General features: G+C 41.5%; 2 non-coding genes across 2 annotated transcripts; one reads left to right on the forward strand and one right to left on the reverse strand.

The window, feature by feature from the left end:
* Window positions 1-1,018: 1,018 nt before the first annotated feature.
* On the reverse strand, window positions 1,019-1,183 carry LOC144586205 (U1 spliceosomal RNA). Its single transcript, XR_013540941.1, has one exon. It is a non-coding gene; the product is annotated as a U1 spliceosomal RNA (small nuclear RNA).
* Window positions 1,184-1,602: 419 nt separating this feature from the next.
* LOC140703530 (U1 spliceosomal RNA) lies at window positions 1,603-1,768 on the forward strand. Its single transcript, XR_012082876.2, has one exon. It is a non-coding gene; the product is annotated as a U1 spliceosomal RNA (small nuclear RNA).
* Window positions 1,769-8,035: the final 6,267 nt, after the last annotated feature.

Here is an 8,035-nt window from a genome sequence, read left to right on the forward strand (position 1 = left end):
AGAAGTTTTTGCAGTCACAAAAGAGATCGGAAACTGATGTTTCCTATGGGGTTTTTTTGCTTTGCGATGATTGGTTACCTGCTTCGCTAACCAATTATCGCAAAACGAAGATTTTCACACAACTGATCAGCAGTTTCAAAATGGCCGCCGGGTAAAAAAATGGCCGCCCGCTGTTTTCTGGGACGGATTCCTCACTGCACGGGCAGCAAATGGCCACGTTATGGAGGATCTTCGCTGGACGGTGAGTTTCAAGCCCATAGGAACGCATTAATTGGGTTTTAATGCGTTTCTATGGGCTTTTAAAAATCGCTTTACAATGTTTTCGTTCTACAGTGATTTCGCTGGAACGAATTAACATCGTAATGCGAGGCACCACTGTACCTTTGTATGGGCTATATGGGAGACCAGAAATTCTAGATTTCCTTCCTGTCAGTATATGTCTCCAAATGGATCCTGGCCTCATACTCCAGCACTCTCTAGTCTGTTGTACATGCTACATTTGCCTGTCTCCTTCTTCCCCAGAATCATCCCTGGCATCCAATCAGCAATGTGTAAAAATGCTAACTAAGCTGTAGACATAGAGGACAGTTGCAGGCCAACAGCAGCGGCCACATCCGAAAATAAGGGTAGTGATGTAAAGCAGGACTCATTCATCCTCAGGCGATGAGCCTCAAAACTTAACAAAGAATCCTCCTTGGCCTGAGCTGCAGGGAGACAGTAGGTTTTGAGAGCCAACCGGTTCCCCCCATTGAAACACATTAATTACATAAGACTTACTTTTTTATCCCAAAAAAGTGGGGGAGAAGGTGTATGCTGCTGGTTTTAAAGGGTCTGCCTCCTGGAAAAACAGCAGCAAACACTCCCCCCCCCATTTTTTTGTGATAAAAAAATAGATCTTATGTAATTAATGTTTCAATGGGGGGGGGAAACCACCTTGCAAACCATTACCAATGGAGGTATAACTGCAAATTTAAATGATACAGAATGGTGAAAATAGACAAGAACCAAAGGGAAAAGAGATTGTAAAAACAAAACAAAACAGGAAAATCACAAATTATGCAGTTGAGCTCCCCACATTTGGGGAAATCACAGAGATTAGCAATATACCTAAAGTGTAATGGATGAGCCTCTCCCTGGAAAATCTACTTTTATGACATGGTATTTCCCTCTGCAAGGTATGAGTTGGAATGGCCTTTGCACCTCGTACCCCCTTCTGTCCCCTGACTCCTCAAGGCATGGTGACCCGTTGGCTGCGCCTCCCGCTCAGTACAGGGCTGCACAGCCCCAGTCCTGCCAGAGGCCAGGAGAGCTCCTCAGTGTTTTGGGGTGCCCTGCGGGACCCCCTTCAGGGGCTAGGTGTTCCTCCCACAATTAGCATATGGTATTAGCATATGCTAATACCTGTGCACTAGAGGATTGTGGGAGGAACACTTAGCCCCTGATGGGGGTCCCGCAGGGCACCCCAAAACACTGAGGAGCTCTCTTGGCCTCTGGCAGGACTGGGGCTGTGCAGCCCTGTACTGAGCGGGAGATGCAGACGGGGTCACCATGCCTTAGGGAGTCAGGGGACAGAAGGGAGTGTGAGGTGCAAGGGCCATTCCCACTCATACCTTCCAGGGGAAATACCATGTTGTAAAAGTGGATTTTCCAAGGAGAGGGTCATCCATTACACTTCAGGTATATTGCTGATCCTTGTGATTTTCCTGAGTGTGGGGAACTCAACTGCATAATTTGTGTTAATGAGAGACTGTATTTGTGATTTCTCTGGTTTTTCTAGATTTCTTTTTTTTTTTCTCTTCAGGACCTACTACAAAGGTAGCAAGTCCTGGTGATGTCTTGTATTGCATTTTCTTCTTTTTCTTCCCTATGGTAAAGGAACAGGGCAAAAGGAGTCACCATTATCAGGAGCCAGGGGGCTGCTTTGACTCCTTTCATTCTCTTTCTTTGTTGCTGGAGAGAGAAAGAGCGGGAAGGCCATCTGAGACCCACTGAGTTTCCAAAGGCAGAGCAGGTGAGGGGATTGTTTTCCCCCAATATGGTATGGGGAACTGTGTTTTGCAAGATGATTTCTTCTATGGACAATTTTCACAAGACAGTGATTTTCCCCCCAATTGGAATGCATTAAAAAGACTTCAATGCATTCCAATGGGGAATTGGGTTTCGCAAGACAGCAATTTCCACGGAACTAGTGTATTGCAAGGCACCACTGTATATTGTATGTGTCGTATTGATCTATTAGCCTGCCCTGTTGTTTTTCCTAGTTATCTGTGCTTAGTCTGGACGTTGAGTCATGGCAACTGGACTTCTTTCTTGTCAGGTTGAAACGTTTCACAACCCATATCCCCCACTTGGTTTCACTTCCCCTTGGTCTGAATAGGCTCATTATATGGACAAAGGACTGGGGGTGAGTGAAAATCCCACTTCTGCAGTCCTTCTTCACCTATTGCGTGGGTTGTACACTTTTAATTGTCATATGGGCCAAGCCATATGACAATTAAAATTGAACAAAATACCTAATAGAACTACTTTGCTTTATCAAATACAATTCATTATCCCACAAACAGCTGCCAGAAAAGCTTTAACAACCAGATAAAAGTAGCCAAGCTGAAATCAGATGGTCACCAATTATCATACTTTTTAAAAATCCCTCCATCTTTCTATTAAGTTAAATTATAAGAGAATAATCTCCATGGAACACCTGTTAATTCCCTCGCAGGCTAATAACTGGGTGTAGAAATATTTGCTAATTGTTGCTCTTTTCTTCTGTACAAATGCTAAGATGAGGTTTTAGAAATCCAAACCCTTCCATGGCTACTGGGAAAAGGATGGGCTAGAACGGTAAGGGTGCCTGTACTTGTGGCTGGAGGCCTATAAAACGGATTGCCAAACGGGGTCAAGCCCATTCAATACATTATTGCTCTGTAGAAATTAGAGGATCTCCTTTGGGTCAAGAGCTTGATTCTTCAAAACGTTTATTGAAATTTGAGGGAATGTGTGTTTGAGGAAATATTTATATCACAATTAAACCATCTTGCAGCTTAAGAAGGCTTTAATTCCTCTTTCAGGCTTCTTTTGTTAGTCCTTATCGTTGACGTTGTCAGAATTGGCTTCTTCCTCCTCCCTCTCCCTCCCCACCATTTCACAAAAGAGTTCTGTTTGTTTCCCCCCGTGTTTTGCTCTGTTTTTTTTAAAAAATATTTGGGAAATATTTTCAAAGGGTGAAGTGATTGCAAGGTTGCTGTCGCCCTTGATAGCAGAAACAGTTCAGTGAAGCAGCAACACTGAAGCTTCAGGATAACAGGCACAGAGGACAAAGTAGTCCAAAAATGTATGCCCCATTGCTTTCTAGCAGGAGTCTAAACAAAGCGTGGAAACCAATTTGCAATGCTATCTGAAACCGCATGTTACAATGACCGGTCACATGTTTTACTGTAATGGTAAAAGCCTTACTCTAGTGTTGCAAAACCCTCTGTTTTCTGTTTTAACCTTGCAAGAGCACCAGTCCATGGTTTCAGTAGCTTCCTCGCCTGTGGCTACATCAGCACCAAGAGATTCCATACGCAGCTAGTTAGCCTACAATAACAATGTATTATGTATGTTCTCCTATTTTCTGTGATCGCTCTTGTTAACCTTCCTCTTGCTGCACTTGATGGTGTATCGGTCTTTGTCCTTAGCCATACTGAGTACCAAGGATAAAGGCTCCTTATATATGTTCCTGGTGGAAGATCCAGGCTGTGAAATATTGAACCTAAGTGTTTCTAAGGGATTGAATAGTCATGTTAACTAACTTTTAAAAAGTCATGTAAACTTGTTTAAAAAATTCATGGTCTGTGAGTGTTCCCATCATCAGGTGGAAACAGCAAATGTCAAGATTTTTCCCCCTCCTTTTCAAATCCAAAATAAATCCACATAATATAAAATGCATATCTTTTGGGGAGAAAATCCACAGAAATTCACATAAAAATTCATACATTAAAAAATGTATTTGGGTAACTGCTTAATAAAATACCTGTTGATTTCTAGGTCCACCACTCTTCAGGGTAGTCCATTCCATTGGACTACTCTTATGACCAGAAGGTTGTTCCTAATGTTTGTGTCTGAAACACCTCCTGGGGCAAGACTAAAGAGGAACCAGTCATGACACGCAGACAGGCTTTGAATGAAACTGGCCAGAAGTTTCAGGTGTATGTCTGGAGCCAATTGTAAGGCAACTTGACTACTGGCCAGTTTTTCATTCCCTGGTAGGTCTGATACTCTCATTAACTCCCTAGCAGAACTATTGTACTCAGGGAGTTAATGTGAGTATCAGACCTACCAAGGGCTGCATGGAACAGGGAAAATGTACCTTTTTGACTACAGCTCTCAGAAACCCCAATCCACATGGTCTTCGGCTGGGAATTCTAAGAGGTATCATCCAAAAAAGTAAATTTTTTACTATCCTAAAGCCCACCTAACATTGTTATGCCACCCAAAATGAAGGACCTTGGACATCTGTTTGCTAAATGTTGGGAAGAGGCATCACACTCCAGGGAGTAATATCTAGGGAATACATGAATCTGCTTTGTAGTGAGAAGAAAGAACCCCATGTTGTATGAATTCAGTCATTATGTCTAAATGAGTATGTCTGAGTGGATCATACACAAACTTCAGCCTCCGAGTTTTCCATCAAAGACAACTACAGTATCTGTAAAGATAAGAGAGTTAATGAGTTTCCTTCTGAACATACCACTGTTTCCCCATTTCTCCCTGTGGGCTCTTGGTGTGTGTGTGTGAGAGTGAGAGAGAGAGAGAGAGAGAGACTGTTCACTTTATAGGTAACAATCATCCTTTCAATTGTTTTTTGCCACCTGACTAAAGAGGACTCCATGCATATGTCCCCATTAACTTTTCTTTAGTATTGCTCAAATGTGTTCATGTCACACTTCTTCAGGCGTAGCTTCATTATTCCGTAGCATGTTTATACTGGTAGCTCTTTTGTGCAAGGAAAACAACAGTTCATTTGCACATTGAAGGTCACAGTGCTTTGTTTAAACATTAACAAGGAATAAAACATTGGAATCACTTGGTACAGTTATCGAAAAGATCTTTACTTTTTCAAAAAGAATTAGATTGAATGGAGCTACCATGTTATCATATTTGATTTATGAACACACAGCCTCTATCCTTCATTTGTTACTTTTTCTCTCTCTCTCTAATAATGTTGGGATGGGGTTGAAATGACAAAAGAAGGCAGCACAGCAAATAACTAATAGAAACCTTTTCAATGCTGATACAAAAGCAGCTTGGTGTAGTACATGAGTGCAGGATTTGTTGTATATGAAGGCTTCCTTGGGGCAGTCATGGTAGAGCACCTTTAGGGGCATTCTTCAGATCAAACACAGAAACCTTATGTGACAGCAGGAGTTTTCAGGTGAGGCTTCCTTTGTGCACCTACAATTTATTTCAAAAAGACCAAATCCTTTGTGTTATACAGTATGCCATACATCTAGCCATTCTTGTATTCTAAAGGACAAATATTACACAATACTTTTGTATTTTGGATGGAAAAGACCAACATTACAGGCAGCAGAAGAGGTTGTTCACTAAAATAAATGGGGGGAAATAGCTTACACAACCTCTAGCAGAGAACAGCCAGCGTATTCTCTACACCTACAACTTCTGTGATTCTTTGTGAGAAGGAATGACAATTAAACTGGGATATAAACTAGCCTGTAGTGTAAATAATTACACTACTAGTACTCTGTCTGAGGTACTGTATGTGAGACATAAGAGCAGGAACAAGGAGCAGAACCAAATAAGAAATAACACGCAGCATGCTGTTCACTCATGAGTCATGATGACCAATGTTCCTTCTCTGAAACAGACCTCATCAGTCAACCCAAATATATTTAATTTTGACAAAGTACTGAGAAGCAAGGCTCAAAACTCGGAAGGCTCTTTCACACCTTAGGGGCTTGTTTTGAACAAATAATGCAAAAGTCTTGCCACTGTAATATAAATATTCCTTATGGTTCAATAGCAATAGCTATACTAATACAGTACATTTCCACCCTATCTCATACGTGGTACCATAAGCAGTGAATCATTGGAAGTTCACCAGCAGCCATGGCCATTTCAATCATCATACTAGACTATGAATCTCTGTTCTTCTGCTATTCTTTGGTAACAGTGGAGATATGAAAAGATCTGACAGGCAACACCAGCATGTGTTCCAGTTTACCAGTCATTTAGAATTGCAGACATTTGGATGATTACCAGCAGCCTTCTAGTTACAAGGTGTTCATAGGCAAGTGCCTGTTTGCACAAGCAGTTAACTTGGGATACAAGCCCCTGAACTCACTCTAACCTCTGCTTCATTTACATGGTTATGGGATGCAACATCAGTTGAAGTGGAAGGAAAGAGAGTTATCAATGGGGGGGGGGGGGGAATCCCTTGACTTACCTTCTCGCCTCAAAAAAACATATGCTCAGATAAATAAGAGGAGCCATTGCCTTTAATGGGTGAAATCTACACTTTCAAAAAAAAAATTGAACTGAATCCAGACTAAATTATAAATTCTAGACTGGGTCATTACACATATTGCAATCAATTGGATTTATGGCCAAATCTGGATCGAGGCCAGTGACTTTGGAATAACATAGGCTACTATATCGGGCAAAATTCAAAGGAAAAAACAAATAAATAAATAAAAAGGCCCTGAAGCATCTTAAAGACTAAGAATTATATTTTAATGTGTCCACTTCTTCAGACATATGGAATAAAATAAAATACTTCACAGATAAAACATTCAAAACATTCATTGGATTCAAGAGTTTGGGAGTATAGTTATATCTCATGTGCAGTAATTTACAGTATGACCCATGTTTTGTGTTTAGTTGCCTGATATGCTTGCATAGGCTAACACGGCTACCTCTTCTAAAACTGCACCTATAATATGCCACTATGGTTGTGTGGCTGGAGTATTCTGAAATTCTCTACTTCCATGGGTAGGGTTAAGTTTCCAATCCTTGGATGGTTGTTTTTGGAATTTAGTTGTATAAACCAATGAGGGCCTTTGAGATGTCTTCAGTTTGCAAATCTATAATTTTTCATCAAAGTCTGTAGTGCTTGAGGAGGTCGGTACGCAATTGGTACAACTGATCCATCAAGTGACACCTGGTCCACTACAGTGATCTGCTATGCACTGCAGAAGTTCCTTTCATTTGTTTTGGCAAATCTGAGCAAGCAGCAAAAATCAGAGTTTCTGCCAAGCCCCTGGTTGGCCAACATCCGTGACTGGTGAGCTGTGTTTGACTCAATAGGTCCCAAGCTGTACCAGCCTGGTGTAAACAAGCTTTGTGTATGTGCGTATATGCACTTAACATATACGCGTGGAGCAGGTGTTGGCTAATCCTGAGTAGAGCTGGGTCAGCTGCAGCTTTTCCAATTGGTGGGCAGATGTGCTGATGGAGCCTTATATAAACAGCTCCCCAGCTACTGGTAATATCATAAAATGTAGTCTGCAGCTGATCAACCCATGCTGTGGCTTGAGGCTGTTGTGTGTGCGAGAGTCCACTGGGATTCAGTGTTTGGAAATAACATGTTAAATCTGCTGGTAAAATTTGTTGGTTTGGGGGCTGGCACCAGGAAAAGAAGCCTTAAAATTTGACATTTAAAGATTGACAGCTAGTCCGGAAAGTAACAACGACAACGATAAAACTAGAGGAGATGTGGGAATTCACAGATCCACTCTTTAAAACTAAAGCAGCCAATACTTTCGGTTTGAAACCATATTTATATTGGGTAGCCCAGCAGTTCTAGGATTATGATGATGGGCTACCGTCCTTTCTAGGAGTACATTTGGAGTATAATGACCAAAAATGCTAGAAAACAACCACAGAATCTATGGCATTTCTCCAAGTCTCTTAAGAATTGGAGCCTAAATCTACCAAGAACGTCAAAGGTGTGTGTGTGTGTGTGGGGGGGAACCAGTTTCACTTAAAATACCAAGTGGGGACCATCCTCCATTAAAAGAGAGACTAGTCTTTCTTAGTT

The sequence above is a fragment of the Pogona vitticeps genome, chromosome 1 (genome assembly GCF_051106095.1).
Source record: "Pogona vitticeps strain Pit_001003342236 chromosome 1, PviZW2.1, whole genome shotgun sequence".
In the NCBI taxonomy this organism is placed as follows: Eukaryota; Metazoa; Chordata; class Lepidosauria; order Squamata; family Agamidae; genus Pogona; species Pogona vitticeps.